At 33.3% G+C, this 23,334-nt stretch overlaps 1 protein-coding gene across 1 annotated transcript in view; it reads left to right on the top strand.

Annotated features, from left to right (window-relative positions):
* Positions 1 to 23,334, top strand: part of ATRNL1 (attractin-like 1) — a 426,906-nt gene that overhangs the window by 158,746 nt on the left and 244,826 nt on the right. The gene's annotated exons all lie outside the window — the stretch shown is intronic.

Raw genomic sequence — 23,334 nt, 5'->3', positions numbered from 1 at the left:
GGTTTATTATCTAACGTTTCTTAACACTAAATCTACTTGTTCAGTCTTTAATTTTTTTTTTCTGTAACCAGTTATCAGCTGAAGTTCTTTGCTAAATAAATGCACTATGCCATTTTCTTTTATTTCAAGGCACAATTCTTGTTTGATTTCTGTATGTAGATATCCAGTAGCCCCAGACATTCCAGGGTCATTGCCAGCTTCAAAACTAGTTAAAGTTTTAAAATTTTCTAAAACCTTGTTCTTGGTAATTTTTTATTTACAGTTGGGTGGCAGGACAACACATTTCACCTCTCCCTTGCTATCCATTTTAGTCATAGTCTGCTCTTTCAGTAAACACTCAGAAACATCTCCTAAATAATATAGGCAATTAGCCTATATAAGAATTCTGAAATGGCTGTCATTTGTGGAAACGTGTTGATATAATAAATATTTCAAAACAACATGTAGGAGTTTAGATCTGACTTAGTTTAAAAGAGGATTTAATTTAGAGTAACTGATACCATTAAAAATAGAATTATAATAAACATTGCTCTTTTTTTCTGCAGTCTTTTTTTTTAATTTTATTTCAAATTTATTTATTTATGCATACAGAACTGGGGCACGAGCCAGAGCTGCAGGAACAGTGAGAGGATCCACCAGAGGCAGAGCAGGGAGCAGAACAGGCAGACCCATGAAGTACATGCTGAGGGGAGCAGTGGGCGGGTCAGAAGAAATCCACCATGCCATGTAGGTCAGCTCCCTGGATGCTATGAAGGGCTGCAGAGAGCTTCATGGTGCAGTGCTTTAACCCATTGCGCCAGCAGGGAGGGCCCTGGAGTCTTTCAAACAGTGTTTTAGTGGAAAGTAGTTTTCATTGCAGTACCACTGGTTTACGTGATCATTTCCCTTTCTGACATATGGGACCCCTCTTCTGCTGCTGTTACCATAGCACTCCTGCCACCATAGTGCCCATCATTCACCAGCATGCTCCACTATGCTCCCACATTCTGCTCTTCCCTCTTCATCTCCCTCCCACCCCCTTTTTTTGTGTCTCAGTTCTAGATTCTGCTTTCAAGGGCTGACATTTTATTTTGGCTTATCTGACATCGTGTGGTGACTTTGCTTTCCACATACAAGGAACACCATGTATTTTTCAATGTATATTATAGTTTCAGGTCTCACTTCCATGGCTTTTGTCTGTTTTGATTTTTGTGTATGGTGTTAGAGTGGTCCAGTTTCATTTTTTTGCATGCGATTGTCCAGGTTTCCCAGGGTCCCTTATTAAAGAGGCATTTAGTGGAACGTTTGCAAATACTCCATCTCAAGAACTCAAAACGTACTACTGGAAAACATTAGATTTTGAAGTGATTTAGGTAGAGCATATAATGCATATTCATCTTTTTCTACTTAATGTTGAGTTTTAGACAATGTATACTGTTAATGGGCCATTCACTTTCAAGTCGTTTTGTTTACTAAACTAGAACTGAGATCTGCGCAATTATGTGCATAGTAAAACCTTTAAAACAGAATGCATTTCATTAAAGAATGTTCATGTTCATTTGCAGTGAAGCAGGGAATAGTGTCAGAATTTTGTCCTAACTAGGATTAAGTTGAAAAACAAACTTTGTGCACATTGTGGCCTTTATTATTATGAGTGTCTGAGGGTTTAATGTTGTCAACATCTGGAGAGTTTTTCAGCATCATTTATAGTGTGCTTTTATTTTCTTTTCCCTGTTGATCACAGCCATTTCCCATTCCTGCCAGTGTTTCCCAAGTGTTAAGGAGCGTTTTTTCTTTCTGAATGTTAACGATATCTACTTACCACACTATATATTTGCAAACATCCTTGACGTAATTCAAGTAGACTTAAAACAACTGTAGCTGATCACTTTTATTTGCAGCACTTTCATGTTGGGCATTATTGCAGATGATTGGACCATCCTTGTTGAATGTTGAGGGTGACTTTGTTATTCTAGTGGGTGGTCAATAAAATAGTACTGCTCCTAAGAAATGGCAAGCAAAATGAAAAATAAAGGAAAAATGCCTTTGAGTTGTGTGTGTGAAAACTAGGGAAAATGAGTGATTTAGGATAAAACTACATAAATTATTAAAAGAAATTAGTGTTACATAAATTATTAAATTTCTTAACATCTCTTTAAAGATTATTAACAGGCTTTAAGATCTATACAGCATAAGTTAAATTCTGCCAATAACATCAAGGAATTGTGTGTACTGATTAGTACTTATAGAGAGTTCGAGTAGTACTTAAATGATTTAAACTCAATTTAGATTTAAATTGATTTAAAATCAGTTACTCTAAATCATTTGAGCAACAAGTCCCTATTTTTCTAAAGGGATGCCTACATCTGCAGGGGATTTTCATATTTATTCACAGTCTTTTATCATTATATCCTTGGTTTGTCATTGAGTTCTCATTTGCTTAATGAAGGAAACACATTGAATTGTCACAGGGACCATATTTCAGTATTTGGCCCTTTGACAGTAATTATGTAAGAGCTCCAGACCTCACACAGCTGGTCCTATATGTAAAAATCACTTAAAAATCCTTTCAAAAAGATAAATGAAGTTTTCTTCTCTTTATTACTTGAACCTGGGCTGAGGTCATCCCTACCCACTTGTAGCTATCATTTGGCAATCACGTTTATTGACAAAAACTTAACAACTCTGGTGAGTTATATTGCAACTTTGAATGGCATTGTTCTGAATTAAATTTGTTTATGTAGCCCATACATTTTATTTTCTCTCAGTCTTTTAAATCAAAAACGTTGGAGCAGGTATTGATGAGAGATGAGGCTGTTAACCTCCCAGTGAGGAGGTCAGGAGTCCAGGGTGAGTCACAGTTTATCAGATAGCCCCTTCTGGCAGTCGACCATCTCCTTTGCTGCTGCTTATCATTTTCTGTGTGAAACTAAATTACAACTGACACAGCTTTTTGTTGGTTCTCTATAAAAAAATCTCTAATACAGCAGCCTACTTCAGCCTCATGAAATACACAGTGTAGAACATACTGACGCATAAGAAATGAATTCATTGTTGTGCTGGTTCAATCGAAAGTATTGACTCTACCAGCTTTAAGAATGAATCCGAATTGTAAAGGGTCTCTGATTGTTAAGTGACTACATTCATTTAGTGCCACAGGCCACAAAATTAAAAAAGTCTAAGTGCTCTTTTCAGACAGAGATGCAGAGACTAATTTTACATGAATGGATAGCCTAACAAGATTAGTGGCCTTATTCTGGTTTATGAATTGTACTTTTGTTCATCGTGTTGAACAGACTTGTATCTTCAGTGTTACCCTGTTTTATCATGGTCTTAAGTGCTTTAAGCACTTTACTTTCTTTGTGTTTATCAACCTTTAGTTGCCTAATTATTGTTGTCTTGGAAGATATTTAATATTTTTCTCACACGTTCCATTGTTTGTGTTATAAAGCCAAGTAAGTAAATATGATAGAGAATATTCTCCTCCCATGGGGTGGGGAAAAGAAAAGAGGAGGGTAAGAAGCTTTCTTACAATCCAGTTTATCACAAAGATGAACTTCCCTCCTTTTTTACATAAAACTTCCTCACTGCCCAGATCCTTCCTCAAGGGAGAAACTCGAATGTCTCATCTAATTGTTTAACAACCTTGAAGTAGAAACGAAAATTATCTAGTCCCCTCACTCTCCACATTCATTACAGTGGTAAAAGGCAGCAGGAACTCCAAAATGAATACTTTCACTGGAAAGGGAAGCTTGCAGCAGGCTGTCTCCCAAACCAGCAAAGCAATTCTGCATTGCCTCTGCTCAGATGTCTTACTTTCCCTTTTCCTCCGAATAGGAAATCTGTGTTTATGTTTTCTAGTCCACTGTTCTTGAACTTTAGCTCTGCCCTGGCTCCATTATGAATGGAGGAAGAATGGAGGAAACTGCCCTTTTTGCAGTCTGAGTGCTGAGTCTCAAACCATGAATGTTTCCATAGGTCACTGTTCTCATACAGATATGCCTTCACGTATAGACATATGCATAGGTGATATATACATGTACACACACCTGCTCATTTATTCTGGTGGCATTTGATGGCATAAAGCCTTCAACCCCATAGCTGTCCCTGCCTATGCATTTGATTACAGTTGGCCACAAGTACCTGCTCACAATTCTGTGCTGAATATGTGACCCCAGGACTGATCTCCAGCATCCTCTTCCCCGTTTCCCTTCAGAAAATTACAGGTACTTGGAGCTTATCAGACTTCTTTTGTTTTATATTTTTGATCCATCTCCCCCAAGACATTTTGTTGACCTGAAGGGATTTATTGGGGAGTAACTTAATCCAAATATGCTAAGCCAATGAATTTCTGATTCCTTTTTATTCTTTTTAAAAATCTATTCCTGAAGTCAAGACAGTTCTTTTTTGAATTTGCCTCTATATTGTATTAGCTTGTCACTTTTAGTAATGCTAACTAGTTCGTATCAGCAGTATTGTCCTTTGTAAATTGGTTATTTACAACCATGTGTTCACTACACTTTACAAGGTCTGCTCCTGTTCTAGGCGACAGATTGGCTGTGGATCTGCTTCTCATCCTAAAACTGATTGCAGGATCAGCTTCTAATTGAGCTGGTACACTGTGATGGTAGAGAGCAATTAGACAGATTAGAATACGGCCCTCCCTGGTGGTGCAGTGGGTTAGAGCTCAGCACTGTGAGGCTGGCCGCAGCCACTCAGCTCCAGTTTGATCCCCGGCCCCTGAAGCTGACCCATGTGGCGCAGGAGGCCTCTCCTGTGTGCCTGCTGCAACCCTCAGCAGTGTACTTTATCCATCTGCCTGTACTGCTCCCTACTCTGTCTCTGGTGAATGCTCCTTCCCCCACCCCCCCGGCACCTCTGGCCTGTACCCCAGTTCTTGTGTACATAAATAAGTAAATCTTTTTAAACAGTCTTTTAAAAAAAGAAACATTAGAATAGGCCAAACTCTGTGATGGCACTAAAACTCTGTGAGGACATGACAGATGGCATGTGACCAAAACAAGTAACAGAATCAAACCCAAAATCAAATGGACGAGGGGGATAAGGAGCAGGTGGCCAGCAGAGTGGTTATGATCAACAATTTTATATGTGGTAGAAGAAATAGACTGTATCAGTGAACAACTTGGACCTGAATGAAATGAGAATGTCTGAAGAACATATTTTACATTTTCAGAGAATTTTGTGTGGTTTACTGCCACATTTAGTGGTCTTACAAGAAAGACTTGCTATCGTGGAGTTCACGATTTATTTGATACCTGGACGGTTATGTCGATGAAGCACTGAAAATGAATGGATTATTGTGAATCTGCAAAATCAATGTTTTTGAAATTCTTTAAGCTTCTGAATCAAGCAATATGATTTTTAGAAAGCACTTAACACATTAGAAACTTTGCTTACTTGTCATTTTAGAATATTACTAGCATCTGTATGTGTGTCAGTCCATAAAATTCATTGAGCAAATAGTTTGATTTATAAAGTCTTAATTGATCTGGTTTTCATTTTGATTCCATGGGCCATCTCAAAAAGTCAAGTGACTCTAAGTCTTTTAACAGATAACTCACAGATTTACTTATGTATTATATTTGTGTGCACTGAAGTAGCAAGCCCAAATTAGTGTACTAATTTTAAAAGTTTATGCTTTTACTGAGAAATGATGAATCATTAAAGTAAAATTAAAAAATAGCATAAAATAAACCAGCCATGGGCCCTCCCTGGTGGTACAGCCGGTTAAAGTGCAGCACTGGGAAGCTGGCAGCAGCTGCTTAGCACCAGTTCGATCCTCAGCAAGGGGGTGACCCACAGGGCATGGCAGACCTCTCCTATCTAGCTCGCTGCTCCCCTCAGCAGTGTACTTCATCAATCTGCCTTTTCTGCTCCCCACTCTGTCTCTGGTGAATCCTCTCATCTCCTGCATCTCTAGCCTCTACCCCAGTTCTATATGCATAAATAAATAAATAAATATTAAAAAAAATTAATGTCAGCACTTTACCAAATATGTCTATATATACATATAACTAATGTTATGGTATATACTAATATTCCTATAGGAATGAAAATTTATGTAATATTTTAACCAACATGATAAGTATTCCAGACCATCTCTATTTTAATGATGGCATTTAACAGCTCTGCCTGAAGTCTACATTGGTACAAAATCGGTGTAGTTACTTTCTTGTAATCCTTCTGAATTGTTGTTAAATGGATGACTTTGTTATATAGCATAAAAAATATTCTCCTACTAGTTAATAATTTCTGCTTTACAGTGAAGATTTTATTGATAGTTTACAAATTTATTATATATGTAATCCAACCTTCTGAATTATTTAAATATATACAATAATATGTATTATATGGTAATCACATCTATTTATATATTACAGATTGTATATATACTTAAATGATTCAGAAAATTAGATTTTATACCTTGCTAGGAAATAAACTAAAGGACATCATTTGGTCATTACAGTTACACATATATTTGTCTTTTGTTTATATCACCTATTATTCGTGTTTCCTTTCATGTTTCAGAAGGAATGAGACTGAACTCTTTTTTATGACTGTGCGTGACTCAGAATTCTTTCTGGGAAAGAAGGACAGAGCCCTACCCTTGATATCTGAATGCAATAAAAATGTCTCATGATTCTAAATACTATTGCACTTATAATTCTATTAGATATATAATACACAATTTCAAATTTAAATTTTAAATTACCTAACATTTTATGTCCTCTTTAAATATAACATATTTAATTTGTTTTTGTTATGTTAGGGCTAATTAGTGCCTTTTATTTTTCTGAAGAAATTTTGTTTTAATAAACTTGCCGGAGGACTCTGAACATTTACTTCGGTGAAGAGTCTTGGTTAATGTCAGTCAGAATGTGCACTTTCACTAAGGAATCCAGGATAAGAAACTGATTCTTCCCCAAAACTACTTCCTTTAGTCCTTTAGGTCCAAAAAAGTCACTAGGTGATTTATGGATACAAATCGAAGCAAAGTTCTTGGGAGGTGCAGGTCATCCTTGAGTAGCTTCACTTTTCATGGACACATAACAATTATTTCTTCAATTAAAAAAATGCTTTTCATTAGTTCTTTATCAGGTGAAGTTTCTATTGAGATATGAACATTAGAGAGAAATATCAACAAATCAGACTATATTAGTTGATACATTTCACAAAGTGAATACTACTGTGTAACCACCATCCGTAAACACTTGAAGAAATAAAGCACCATAGAAGGTTCACTCATCCCCCACCTGACATTTTAATTAAAAATTTCCTTCCTGCTTCATTTTCTTTTTAACTTTAAAGTAAACAAGTGGAGACACAAATGTCATCTGTATAAATACAGTTTATTTATACTACTAAGTATAAATAATTTTTTTCTTTGAATGCATACTTCCATGAGATCTATACATAATTTCACATGTTAAAAATATTAAAGGTATTTAAAGCCCAGTATATTATCTTTTACTTAGGGTTTATTCACTTTTAGATATAAACTATTACTGTGTTATTATGCTTAGAAAATGAAGTCAATTGTTTAAAGCCAAGGTTTATGCAAAATGATGTATTTTTTTCATTTTCTTGAGCATTTACATATTATGTTAAATAGGACTCTTACTTTCATTAGGATTCAGCTGTCACAGTAGCATTTGACTCATTTGAATCATTTTGGACATGAAAGTATCAGCATAGCAGTTGTTTCATTTTTCCTTATGTTTTGACTCAGCACTTTATAATTTATTCTTCATTTGAAATGCTATGCTTTGCCCTCAATTTGAAAGGTTAGAATTAATTGTGATGAATGATTAAGAATTGATAATTGGAATCTGAAACCAAAATGTCAGTATGTTTATTGTGAAGGTGCTCCAACGGACTGAACATTTCACTCATATTCCAGACAATCAGTGAGCACAAATACTCCAGCACAGTTGTAAAAATGGAATTGCCTCTTATTTATGTTTCTAGTTCTACTCTCTATTTTCTTGGAACTGGAAAACAGAAGTGAATTATAACCATTGTTATTGGTAAGAGTTATAATAGTTTGTATTTGAAAATGAGTCAAACCTGATTTATCTCTTTACTCTCATTTGTTAAATAGACATTGGTTCTATATATGTATACACACACACACACATCCATATACTGTTTGCTACTCAGGGTAAATGTAATGGCATTTACAGATAAATAAAGTGACTAACAAATATTTGAAAAGAAAGTCTTTTTACTCCTTTTCTGCTGTCATAATTTCACTTAATACTTTATAGTAGGCAACATTGAATAATATAATGGAGAAGAAACAGTAATGATAAAAGAGTGGGCAGCTTTATTTGACTAAATTGTGGATATTTTGACAATGATTTGGTTGGAATTGGGTAATAGAACTATAGGTAAGATACTACTAGTGACTGATGAATAGTAAGATGAATTGGCATGTAATAGGAAAGGCAATAGGCAATATAAACAAATGAAAAATTTCTTTGCCAAGTTTTAAGTTTTAGTATGCAAATCTTAATTACTATTATTAGTCTATAATAGAGCATCTTAGCTTAAGAATAATGTTATTTTGAATGTGCAATATTAGAAATAAAATATCTCAAAGATCAGTATTTCTTTAGTAAAATAAATCAAGTTAAATGTAGTGTTATATGTAAGCGATAACTGATTCATGTTAAACCTTTTTTTATTTATCCAGTTGACTGACAATAAGTAGGAATGACAACCCAAGTTTGACAAAACCTATAGCCCTTCATTATGATAATTTCTTTTGGTATTCACGGCTAATTTTTAACAAATTATTTCAATCCTAAATAAATTTAATTTAGTTTCAATATTGAGTAAAACATTTTCATCATTTATATGCCAAAGAGTAGATCATTAAATTATATTTAAAGTAAGACAGTTATTTCCCTCTGTGTTTGCTGGGAACTTTTTCTCAATAGAAAGGATAGAATTAATTTTTATACTCATATTTTGCCAAAATGATTTGCAAATTTCAATGGAGCTTATAAAACACATGAGTTCTAAAACACAAATAATATTCAAGTGAAAATTTTAAACAAGTTAACATAGTAATATATTCATAATTATACAAAATTCTCAGTTTCTAGGAGACAAGGTGTCATGAGTGCTGTGTACAGCTACATATCTAGCTAGAAGGCATTTTAGCTTTATTAAATACTTCTATTGTGTTAGTTTGAGTGTATGGGCAATGCAGGTTATTTTTTGAAGTAGTTAAAGCTTGAGGTTCATTCTCCCTCTCCTCCTTTTTTGTCTGATTGTCTACATAGTTCAGCATCATAGTTGAAAATACTGTCTTTTCTCCCATTGTACTTCTACATTTTGTTCTCTGCTTTCAGAGCACCCTACAATTTTGGTCTGTTGTATATATATCAGGCCAAATATCTAAGAGCAGAACTTTCTTTTTTGGAATGACTTGGTAATAAGTGTTTTTTTTTTTTTTGGAAATGTTTTAACCATTAATTCATATGTAATAACTTTTGCATGTTCCCGGACCCAAAAAGCAGCTTACCAAATTATACCAAATAGGAACACTCTACTTTTAGAGAAGAGGGAGAGGCCTGGATCATTTTCATTTATTTCTACATGTTTTAGTTCACCTTGTAATTTCCTCTTTGACAATTTGATTGCCTAAAAATATGTTCATTTCCAAATACTCAGTGTTGTTTCCTAGCTGTATTTCTAGCATTGATTACTAATTTAGTTTTTATTGTTCAGACCTCATATGTTGTATGCTTTCAGTGTTTAGCAAGACCATTTTTATGACTTATTGTATCATCTACATCTACATTCAGGAATATATGCTGTGAAACTTTTTTGTTGTATAAGTTAGTGTACTTGACAGTAGTACAGTTAATCTTCATGTTTTCAAGTCTTCTATAATCATACTTATTTTCTAATTATTTGAAGATAAAAGTGTTTAAATACTCAGCTACAATTACAGTTTTGTCAATTTCTGCTTTCAATTTTGTCAATTTTGTTTCATACATTTTGAAACTGTTGTGTGCATATAATTCTAGGATTGAGGACATCTCTTTATGCATCGACATCTTACTATTATGAAATGTTTCTTTTTATTCCTGGTAATAGCTCATGGTTTGCATTCTAATTTTTTCTGATATTAATACATCCACTCAACCTAGTGTATATGTAATACTTGCATGGTATATCATTTTTTCTTATTTAACACAGATGTTTATTTAATTTGAAAAGAAGAAAATAAAGTTGTGTTTCTTTTTTTATCCAACTTAATCCCTTTTTGCATTTTTAGCTGTAGTGTTTAGGTAATATGTTTAAACGTAATTATCAAATTGGCTGTGTCTCCAATATTGATTTTTTTTTGCACTGTCTTTAGTTTTCTTTTTTTCTCTAGTTCCTACTGAATACTTTTTGAACATGTTTTATTGCCATGGTCATCTATTATTAACTCCAATTTTCTTTTTTTACAGTAACTCTAGAATTCACAACATGCTGTACAGGTTTTCTAGTCTCCCCTGTTTACAGTCTCCTATGTTCATCATGCAACTTCATATTTATTTGCACAGTTGTAATCTCCTTAATATGCCTTGACTCAATGGGATTTTGCTAGGTTCAATGTTACCATCATGTTTTGTTCAGCAGGTAAGACAGCTCTGATCCCTGGAAACAGAGCAAGATTTTTGACTTGTTAGTGGTAATTTGCCTTACTTAGGTGCAAATGATAAGTTAGAAGTTGAGGATGGGTTGGGGTTGGGGTTACTTCTTGAGGAATTTACAAACCTAACAACTAATCTTAGGAATGTTTTGTCTCTCCAGCTAGCAAATATCTTTCTATCTGTCCGTCTGTCTGTCTATCTACCTTTCTTTCTATCATCTACCTGGGAAAATATCTGATTTTTCATCTACCCGATTAAAATATCACCTGGATAGTTTAATAGTTTTTACAGTACACTTTTACGTAGATTAAATACATTTATTTTCATTTTAATATTTTATTGATCAATAAATAATTCAACAGATATGTGTATTTCAGTAATATGTAGATGGAGGTCTTCACACACACACAGAAATTCATGCCAAAATGTCAGTGGATCTCATTCATCAAAATAATGCAGTCTTTCTATACTATGCTAAATATTTCCAATTATTTTTATCTTAATTTCTACAGAAGGAGTTACTGGACAGCTTAGGATTTTTTGTTTTATAGTCAAAATATTAGTGTTTGAGCTATAGTTTTATTAGAAAAATTTTAGTATTTAATAACAGCCCAAAAGTCTTCATATGCAGATCCTTTGATAGCTCATTTGGTGGACTAGAGGTTTGTGGGAAGCTCCATCTATGTCATCTGCATCCTTTCCTTTTTTTTTGTTTTTTTTTTGCAGTTGCATTAGCACAGGTTTCTATTGTTGCCATAACAGAAGCATTGGAACCCCGTCAGGCGTTGCTGTCACAGTGTGCTTACCGTCATAGACCCTCCTGCTTCCTCTCTATTTGCTTTCATATCTCCCTTATAGTTTAGTTTTTTTTTATTTTTATAAGATTTATTTATTTTATTTATGCATACAGAGCTGGGTTACTTATTTATTTTATTTATGCATACAAGCCAGAGGTGCAGGGGCAGTGAGAGAATTCACCAGAGACAAGAGTGGAGAGCAGAACAGGCCGACCTATGAAGTACACTGCTGAGGGGAGCAGCGGGCGGGCCAGGAGAGGTCTGCTGTGGATCACCATGTGATCTATGTGGGTCACCTCCTGGGCAGGCAGGGATCGAACTCATGCTAAAGTAAGTGGCTTCAATTTGTCAGTGCTGTGCTTTAACCTGCTGCGCCACCAGGGAGGGCCATAACTTAGTTTTTTTCTAAGAAATTTCATATGTCATGATCTTTACGACTACACTAGCAAGAAATTTGCATATATAATCATTTAAAAAAAAGGCAGAAAAAGAAGAAAATAGAATATTTTAGGGTATCCCCATGAGTTAGAAGTTCAAGGTCCCCTCCCTGACGTCGACTGTTGTGGAAATAATTGAAATTTATTAGAGATTATTTGGATTGTCATTTTGCAAGTGCCTGATATGTTTACAGTTATGTTTTTTCACACAACCTCTTTAATTGAAAGGCAGAAGTTCAGGTAGCATTTATACAGATAGGCTTTGCATATTGATTCTAGGAATGTACATTTTCAACCCGGTAGCCATAGAATTAAATGCACAGCTGCCAAAACCATTAATGGGAATTGCATGCTTAATTTAGTGTTACACTAACATTTCCTTCTTGCTCAATATATTCAATCAAAAATTTCATTAGAAAGTGTTCTTATCTACTTTTTTATTTTCCAGATACAAGGGAATGTTATATTACACTAATAATACATGTTTATGTAACAAATCTTAGAAATAAAATGGTAACTTTTTGAAGTGCTTTTTGGAAGAATATAATTTTTGGAAAAGAAAACTTTTGGGATATGGTTGTAGTATTTTGAGCTTTTTATTTTTTGGTGTCTGAAACTATTATGCAAATATTATTACTGTTGCAAAAGACCTTTGTCATGAATTGCTTTGTGGTGGAGCAAGGTTACTGAGCACTATTTTTTAAATAGATGTTCCTATGACAGCATTACACATAAGAGCTGAAGATAAATTGCTGGTAGTAAAAAGTAAACAAATACACCTACCTTTTTTTTTTTTTTTCTAAAAGGCCAGAATTAAAGATGTTTATCCAAATGCTTTAAATCATTTCATTTTTATATTTTCTATCCCATGATAGTAACTATGAAACAATGATTGTACTCAGCTTTCATCTTTAGCTGTCACTAAGTTGGTGTCATAATGTTTAGAGATATGCTCTCTAACTGTCAGCATTTGTTACAGTTCAGTGATGCGTGGTAAAGTGTGAGGGACATTGTCTTCCTGCACTAAATATATTAATGCAGTGATGATATTTCCCAACGACTTCTTACTCAAGGTCAAAGTAATGAGATTCATCTGTTCCACAATTTATTTATTGAGCAATGTATTTTCCATCTTAGCCTGTTTTCACAAGTGTGTTATGTACTTCCTAAATTTTGAGGTAACTATATGTTGCAGTTGAAAGAGCCTGTCTCTTTTAACCTTTAATTGCATTTTAAATAATCAACTATGATTTCTCAATTAGTATTTTAAAATAAACGAAACAGCAGTGTTGTTTCTGCTTTTCTTTGCTGTCTATGAAGATACCATTTGGTGTAGTATATAGCAGAGGTAATATCTCTCTGTATGACTCAATGCATAGATTTTTTAAATAAAATTTAATAATTATTTTATAACCAATCATTCATTCTGTTTATTTAGTAATCATTTCTTATAGTGATTTAAAATTTAAAGCTTGCTTTTATAATTCTAATTTTCATCTAATATCAGTTCTGTGTGGTAGTACTTGGGAAAATGTTATATCCATATTACAGATGTGAAAATTGAGCCAAAGGATTTTAGTACCCTAAATTTATTCAGTTGACATTAAAGCTAGAATTTGTTGAATCCAGTTTCAGTAACTTCTTTTCTTCCTTATTTATATTTATAGACAATATAAAGATTGGATAGCACTGATATAACCATTAAAGTGTACTTTAATAGGATAATAAAGTTACTGCTACTACAATTAGATATTCAGTGTTTCTGCATATAAATCACCCACTCTAACAGATGTCACTTCATAGACTATTAAGCGTCATTCTCTTATTGGCAACCCTGTTCTTCTTTCATATTTCCCTGTAATCATTGTTTTTCAGAAGAAATATTTATTCAGATAAGGTATGACACTATAGATTTTCACTTACTGTAGCTGATCTTATTCCACTGAACAGAGCACATGTTGATTATAAATATTTGCTTTTTCTATTTTAATGGTTTATAGGAACCAGTATATGCTATTGTTTTAATAGCAACTTTCTTTATAATTACAGTCCAGCTTGATGTCATAAATGTTCTTCAGTTTTCACCATAGCATTTTTAGGTATTTTTAAGGGCTCAATTTGCCTTGAAAGGTACACAATTCAATGATATTTTTCAAGGCAGGCTCTGCAAATCTTTTAAATTCTGTATTATTAGCAAAGTTATATCTGTCAATTAACTTCCATTACTTATAACTACCCTTCCACAATGAAGAGTCTCAAAGAGTGAAATACATAATTCAAAAATCTCAACTTTGCTGTTCAAAAGTCCTTAAGATCCCTGAAGAATAGATGTAGTTCTAAGAGGTAATTTGAAAAGCAGGCCTAACCTGTGGAGTTCTATATCATAATTTTGATTTTGAAAGCTCCCAGTAGGTGAAATAACAAGGATCTTGAACACTACTTATGTAGGTAGAGCTTTTGGATATGAAATTATTATAATCATACATTGTCATAGCCCAAATATGTGACAGTGGATACACAATTATTAAAAGTATGCATTCATTTTTTTTTCAGTCATTATATTATGATGTCTGGACAGTAACCAAATTTTTTATTATTAAAGGTATGCAAAGTTACATGTATCAATTGGTCACTAAATGGAAGAATTTCTATTGTTGGAAGTTTGAAGTTATTTTTCTATTGTGGAAACTCAATTCTTAAAGGTATCAGATTTAACAAGAGTACCCACCCATTAAAGCTATACACTTCAGTCTCCCTCAGCTTTAACTTTGCAGAGAATTGCTAGAACTTTTGATCAGAAGTAATGACAAAAATGAAAAAATTGTCTGGATGTTTACCTAATTTTTTTTTACCTTATTCACTGTGCAAAAATGGAAGTAGTTACTGGGAATTATTTTGAAATTTTTTATTGTTTGGTTAGCAAGAATTTACTGATTCTGTATAAGTATATATAAGTACAGATATACTGTTAGTATGAAATACTTAGAGCTAATGGCTATCTCTAAGTTGAAATGTTAACTTTAATGCTCTTAAAAATTGAGTAAATTTATTCAATTAAGTTATTGATAACATTTAAATATATAAATGTTTAGCAAGACTATTGAGGCCTACTCTACCAAAATTGTGTAGCCTTCTCTAGAAGTACACTGTTTTTTCAGCTTCTCTGAACCTGCACACATGCACAGCATATTAACTAAGGAAAATAATAGTACCTAAAGCATGGACTTGTAAAAGTGAACAATAGATAAATTCCTACACATAAAATAGAAGATTAGTGTTTACCTTGTTTAAATAAGTAATGTATTTAGTTAGTATTTATTGTTAGCTAGGACAGTATGTTCGAGTGATATAATCCAGAGTCAATTTTATTTTTATAAAAGATTTATTTATTTTTTTATTTATGCACAAACAAGAACTGGGGTGTAGGCCAGAGGTGCAGCCGGGTGTTGGTGTATGTGAGAAGATTCACCAGAGACAGAGTAGGGAACAGAAAAGCCAGATCCACTGAAATACACTGGTAAGGGCAGCAAGACAGGATAGGTCTGCTGAACTATGTGTGTCATCTCCCTGGCCAGGGATTGAACTTATGTTGTAGTGGCTGGTAATAGCTTGATAATGCTGAGACTCAACTCCTTGCACTACCAGGGAGGCCCCAAAGTTAATTATTTTTTAGTTAAATTTCAACTAAATGTCATCAGTTTTGATTGTATACTTAAGCAGCATTCAGAATGACCACGTTGGGAACTATTTTCATTGTAACATTTTGAATTAATAAAGATGACCATAACTATAACAAATATTTGCCTGTGTTTTAAAATTTCAAATGTTTAGATGATGTATCACATAAATGTAGAATTTTGAAATACAAAGCTATGAACATCAGTTTTCCATTGACTATTTTACTGTATACTTCATGATACAATGCAATAATAAAAGAAGAACTTAATAAAGTGGAACTGATTAGATTGGACATTTGTATACCTTTGTGGATATTGTTTAATTGTCCATGAGATTGAGTTGTTAAATAAGCAGGTTAATATAACTAATATAAAACAGGAAATAAGAACAATGAAAAGGTACTTTCATTTAAAAAAATTCTTAATTATAGATTGCATTTCTAGTTTTGTGAAATAGGTTCATTTTATTTAGAGATATATATATTTTTAATTATATCAGTTGGCTTCCTATTTCATTTATCATTCATTGGATTTTATAAAAAGTGAAAACTAGAGAGAGGTAGAGACATATTACAAAATATAAATTGATAGAAATGCTACTATTTATTTTTTTAATAGTGATATATAATTCCATAGCTTTAGCTCATGTTGTAATGAAGTTAAGTATAAATCGCCAAGGATTTCAGACTATCTTTCATATATTTATGTCTATTCCAATGTAAGATATGCAATGAGGGAAGGGATGTCATATACACACATACATACATACACACTTATATGTATATGTATATACTTATACATATATATAATTTTGTTAATTTCTAAACAGAACAATTGTATTAGTTAACCAGTGTGATGCATTATTGTCATCAGTTACCTAACGCAAAGAGTGGATGTGGTCTGGTGACATGCATCTGAAGTGATAGAAATTGCATACAGTATGTAAATATAACCTCAATAAAATATATTATGAGAGGTTTGACACCAACTTATTATTGAGATTCTAAAATGTATGTATTCTTTAGGAAGAATGTAAATGATAAAAGAGAGGTCTGATAAGCATGAAAATGTACTATGTGTATATATCTTGATAATTGCTAAAAACATAAAGCATATGCTTACTGTATGATCAAGCAATCTGACTTTTGTGTATTTACCCTAAAAAAATGGAAACTTTTTAAGGGAAATTTACAGTTGTTCTTTTCTTAATCTTCAAAATCTGGAAACAGCACAAATTATCTGTCAACAAACAAGTCTATAAGCAAACTGTGGAACATTCAAATGGTAGAATACAACAAAGGATTGAATTATGGAAATGAATGAGCTATTGGTGGACACAGCAGTTATTTATTATTAATAAAATGAAGTCACCTTCAAAGATTATGTACTGCCTAATTATATTTACACAGCATCTTGTATAAGTAAAATTATAGGAATAGAGAACAGACCAATGTTTGTTGGGGGAAGTGTCAGGGGAGCGTGCCTATAAATGTGTTGCACAAGGGAATCTTTCTAGATTAGATAGAGCTGCTGCATTCTGATTGTATCAAAGATATTTAAATACATGCTATAAGTTACCAAAATATAAAATAAAAAATTAATGTCTGTTTTAATATAAATTAGCTTAAAATATAGTAATTACTTAGTTGTATAGGAGGGATATTTATCCAAATTAAAGTATTGTAAATCAGTCCAAAGTTTAAAAGATAGGTAAGAAACCCATGTATACTAAACTTCCTGTGTATATGTGTCACAATATCTAAGTTTACCAATAAAATCTGTTGTCTTCTAAACCAGCTGAGAAACATAAATGTAATTAATTGTAGGGAGAATGGAGAAGAATGTGTTAATTCAATGTGACATGAAAGGATAAGCAAGACTTAAAAAGTGAATCCAAGTATAACAGTAAAAACAATAAATATAAATGATCCAAAATTCAGTAGGCAACACCCAAGGATCATCAGACTGGATAATAAAAGAAAATTTGCCTCATTTTTGTTTGGTAGCAACAATTGAAAATAGAAGGATCGAAGGTGTTAAGCCAGATATGTGGGACCAATTTGACTCTCCAAATCTATCATCACCCACCTGCTATTGCCCACCTCAGCTCTGAGCCTGTGCAGTGTCTAACTGAGTGTCTGGATAACATTAACCAGATTGTCACTTGCCTACTGTCTTTTGATGAAGTTAACTAATGGAAGATACTGGCAGTAGTTTATCCCATTAGAGGAAAAAGGAAGGTCAAAATTTTTATGTTTTCAGCTTCCATCTATTCAGATCATTGATTTGCACTTCTGTAAGAAGACCTTTGCTGGCTACAACAATTTTTAGTAAATTCTCCCTCTCTCTGTAGCTTAGGTCAATAACCTTCAGACTCCTCACCTAAGATTAAGATTCTTTTCATCTGTTCCACCCTGGTTAATCATTTCTTTCAGGAAACATACCTCACGACCTGGTGAGTATGTGCCCTATGTCTTCTCATGATCTTCACTAAGGTACCAAACAAATTTTAAGCAAAAGAAAAGTAACCTGGTTGTATCAGTATCCTGTGAAGAGAGTTTCCAACAGAAAGTATTTCAGTTAATAGGGAAAAACCCTGTACTTCTAATGGATCTTCTTCATCAGAAGGGTAGACTACATACTAGTTAAGGGTCCCTTAATAGCATAAGGGTGTAAAACATATCTTTTCATATATTCAAAAAAGACAAAATTAGAATCTACCCTCAGTGAGAAATTGTAACATCTTTCTCAGCAACTGCTAGATCAATAAGATAAAAATCACAAGGGAAAGAGTATTCCATCAGTACACAACAGATAATCACCTTAATTTAATTAGGGTATGTGGGACCCTAATCCTCCCCCTCCCACAGTGAAAGAACATAAAGATTTTTAAGTGCAAAGTAAGCATTCATAAACATTTACTACTATGAATCCTAAAATCGAGTCTCAGAATGTCTTATAGAATCAATTTCATTCAGACTGTATTCTGTTACTGTAATGCAAAAAGTTGGAAATTAACACTAAAACTGTCTAACTTTAAAATAGGACTAGAAACAAAATTTAAAGCAAACACTACCTAAGGGAACAAAGAAGAAATTGAAGTAGAAATTAGAAAATATGTGAATATTAATTGATACTGAAAATATTACTTATCAAAATTTGTGACATATAGTAAAAGCAGTATTTAAAGAAAAAATGTTCACATGAAGTCACCCCAAAGGCTAAAGATCAATGAAATGTCTATCTAATGCAAGAAGTTTAAGAATACAAACAAAATTCAAATAGAGTGGAGGGAAGAAAAAAATAACTTTAGCAACAAAAATTAGAGAAAAAAATCAATAGGACAAAGAAACACCATAGTTTTAATGACTCTCGTATAAGAGATTTTAGCAAGATTGTTAAAGAAAAAAGTACAATAGCAGTGAGTTTAAAAAGGTAGCTAGGCTTTTTACAATGCTGCTCATTGTCTCACATTCTCTAGTATTTAAAAATAAGCAATATTTCCTGTAATATGATGAAATGTGCTACATTTCATCGAGGGTCAGCTATCCATTCACATAGCAAGCAACGTGTATAAGGGTTCATGATATTTTTAGAGCTTCACGGAATGGTTTAATTTTACTTTAAAATCAGAAGACAAAAATAAATATATATATCATAATGAATATATGGTAAATCAGCCAGGATTATGTTGTTTTTCCATATGAATATAATCATAGAATATGTTTTCTCTTGTCTTTCACTGAATTTATTTATTTCTTTATTTTAAAGATTTATTTATTTGTACATACAAAACTGGGGTATAAGCCAGAGGCTCAGGAGCGGCGAGAGGCTTCGCCAGAGACAGAGAGAGGTACAGAACAGGCAGATCGATGAAGTACACTGCTGAGGGGAGCAGTGGGCGGGTCAGGAGAGGTCTGCCACATCATCTGGTCACCTCTGGGGCAGACGGGGATCGAACTCATGCTGAAGTGGCTTTAGCTTCTCAGTGCTGTGCTTTAACCCGCTGCGCCACCAGGGAGGGCCGAATTTATTTTTTAAATATATTTTTATGGAGGAAGTGACCCACAAAGGCCAATAGTGCCCCTAAAGTGTTAAGATAGCCCTGAATTTAGCAACATGTGACAAAATAATTGCAGATCGCTAAAGTTAAGGTGAAGAGGATGTACATTTTGTAACTTTGTATGAGTGTGATTATGACACCTAATATATTTTGCAACTATATTTCCAAATTATGTTTTGCAAAGGTAGGCAGAAAATTAAGTGGCATTTTATTAAGTTTCTCCTAAGAATCAGTTTGTGATAGCTATTGCAAAGCAAATTGTCAATGTACAGGTATTTCATACATTTGTAAAATATGACTATGTTAACATCATTTGAATGGCATTATTGAGCATTTTATTGGATAATGCGGTAGTCAGTATTAGAAAGTAACGTGAGCATAAGACAGAGATTTGAAGGAATTAGCTCTCGCTGATTTGTGGGAACTTGTATTCATCTTTCCTAACGTGGTGATTTGTAAGAACTAGTATTCATCTTTCCTAACGTGGCATCATTGTGGTAGTTTAAAATGCACCATGTCAAGATTATTTACCTCATGGCAATCTGCAGACCCTGCACATCAGAATTTCCCTCCATCTCTTTTTGTAGAGCTGATTGTTCAACATTTACTACCACATCTCTCTCTGAAGTACATGATACATAAAAGTTGTTTCTGTAGTGCTGCCATATAAAATAATTAGGGGAGATAAAGAGATTACTTTCGTTTGCATAACTTTTTTTTTACATGATTTTTTTTTTATTAAGCTGCTATGATTTAGAAGCTGTATCTGTAATATCTTTAGAATTTGTAACCAGAGCACTTCCTAATTCCCTTAGAAGATTGCAATGTTTTCAGGCAACAGTTATGTGACTGTTAGTACTAAATTATAACCAAAACAGATTATGCCCTTTGAAATTCAGAGTGATCCTTTGTGAAGAGGAGTTGGAAAACTAACTGTAGACTGGCAGAAATAAAATCGACCAAAAATCTGGGCAGAAATTCAATAAAATCGTGGCTTTCTTAAGGTTGACCCTCTGACATTTACAGGTCTAGTGGACATTGCTTTTAATGAGAAAAGTGTTAACATATTTGAAACAATACGTTTTTGTTCTTCAAGCCAAGTGCTTTCATTAGCTGTGTACACCAGTGGCCAAGATTTCGCTCAAAGTTGTATGGGTGAATTTGAAAATGGAGAAGTTTGAGTGCAGATTTCTGTTAAAATAGTTGATATAGGCTGAATTTATCTGTCTTCAAGATTCAAAATATATAGCAAAAATCCAAGGGTACAAATACTGATTCATATTTCCCACACCTAGAATTAAATTAAATTATTATCTTGGCATATTTATTTATGATTTTGTTCCCTCTTTATTAAGAAAAATCACTATTATTGCTGAGCAATATCATACTTCCCTGCCATTTCTGGTAGCCTCAGATTAACAGTTATATTTCTAGGATTTGTTTTTTAGTTTGGTTTTAACTGACACTCTGTTCTGTTTTTAATATCCCACATTTAGGGGAAACCATAAACATCTGTCTTTCTCTTTCTGACTTTAGTTCCTTCTGTATTGTTGAAAATGGTGAGAGTTCATCTTTTTTATAGCTGAGTAGTAATCCCTTGCGTATATATACCACATCTTCTTAGTCCACTTATCTGTTCTTAGACACTTAGGCTGTTTCCATAGCTTGGCTATTGTTGAGAGGAGGGCAGACAGTCCCTTGAGTGAGTGTTTTTGCATTCTCTGGGTAGATACCTAGGTGTGGAATTGTATCATATTGTAGTTCTACTTTTAATGTTTTGAAAACTGTCCATGTTGTCATTTGCTATTTAACAGTTATAAATAAGGGCATTAATTTTATGTGATGAATCTTATTTTAATAGAAGAGCAGGGAGTTAAAATAAAACCAAAATAATTCTTGGACTTCAAAAATTTTATTGCAGTAAGAGATATTAACTGCATATTTTCTTTTATGGTTTAAATACAGTTATGAAAAGTGTCAAGAATATGGAATCTAGTGAATTTTATTTGCCTATTTTTAGCTTTAGATCATCTTTGGATTATTTTGGAAAAAAAAATTATTAGTGTTTAATTTGCATCTCTCATCTCACCTGCCCTATTTTCTCAATTTTGTTGTTTTCTATTCTTTAGTCTTCGGGTTTATAAGATTCACCTTTTGCTCTGTATTCTCCTTTGGTTTCTATGTTACCTGTTTTGACACATTGATACATATGCCAAATTCCTTTGTCCTTTTATTTTGATTGCCTCTTAGTTGACTGGATTTTGTTGTCAAGCAGGCCCCACCCCCTTTTTTTGTTTGCTTGTTTTAGGAAACTTATGAAAGCTTAATTTTCAAAATATAAATTTCTGAAACTCTTTTTGTTTTTTTTAGCACTCTTAGTGTCTCAGTCACTAACCATATTCCTATGAGGAAAAAAAAACCATCATATAGTTTCATTTTTAATAACAGTTCAGACACCTTTACAGGTATTTATGTTTCGACAATTTACTAGTTGCTTTTAAAATACAAATAAATTGGAAGAAAGAAAAGTTTTTGGATTTTTAAATAGTCTGTCACTAATGAAGTATGTGTATCTCCTGTATACTCACAAATTTCTACACCTTGAAATTTTGTACTACAAAATTTCTTATGTTGATTTTCATATAGTTCTTGTTATTTTTGTCATAGCACATACATATTGAAAATTCAACCTTAAAAGTGGCACTAAACTTAATGTTGCAATTGGGATTGACTTCAGTGCAATTATCTATGGGATGTGTATATAGTATGTGAGATATACATTTGGTGTTTGATGGAAGTATAGTGAAGGAAAGGCAATTTTATCTCAATCCTTCTGGGTTCTTGCCTGAAAGGACTCATTTAGTGAAAGACAGATTAACAGGAGAAAAACAAATTGTAGTCTTGTTTTGAGATAGTTATTTTAAGAAACAACATAGATAAACAAGTATGTCTCCTGTATTCTTGTGAGACCCAGAACAACCAAATAATTTCAAGTAATGACCAACATTGCTACTTTAAATACCACCTTTAATTAGAGCAAAAGAAAACATCAGAGGTGTGGGGAACCAGTTTTGGCAGGTGACCTAGCAAGAATAGCACATTACGATTTGTGTCAGATTTAAGTCAATGATTTCTTCTTTGATGAGTTTCTGGAGATTTGGTCATCCTCCACTTCCTAGAAATGTAAATGTCTCAAATAAAACACCAACTTTTACTCTGTTTTAAGAGCTTGTTCTATGTTGCTTCTTATAATAGCCATCTCAAAATAATATGCTAAAGAGATATATTTTGGGGTGGTACATTTTACTACCCTACAAATGTTGTTTTTATTTTTGCCTATTGATGTATCACAATCACTATTTACTGCCACTGGTATTTTTGTATTTGTGGTTCCAAATTTGAGGCTGAGGGGATAACTGCTATGTTCCTGAGTCCCAACGGCTTCACTGTTGCTTCTAAGAGCAGTTTAATCAAAGAGGACATAGAATATGGATGCTGAGGAAGAAGGGAATGACCCTGCATAGTTGTTTTTTTCTACCTCAATGATCAATCTCTTCTCTCTCTAGAGGAGAATTCAATGATTTGAATTAAGTCAGAGCCCTCTAGCAACTCCAACTTGCCTCTCTGTTAGTATAAAGATGACTATTGACTCTGTACTTTCATTTAACTGATCTTCACACCTTTTCTCTTATCTCCTGAATTTGT

This window comes from Condylura cristata, unplaced genomic scaffold (assembly GCF_000260355.1).
Source record: "Condylura cristata isolate star-nosed mole 26May11 unplaced genomic scaffold, ConCri1.0 scaffold00011, whole genome shotgun sequence".
Taxonomy (NCBI): Eukaryota; Metazoa; Chordata; class Mammalia; order Eulipotyphla; family Talpidae; genus Condylura; species Condylura cristata.
Note: the sequence above shows the minus strand (reverse complement) of the source record. Positions and strands in the feature narration are given on the sequence as shown.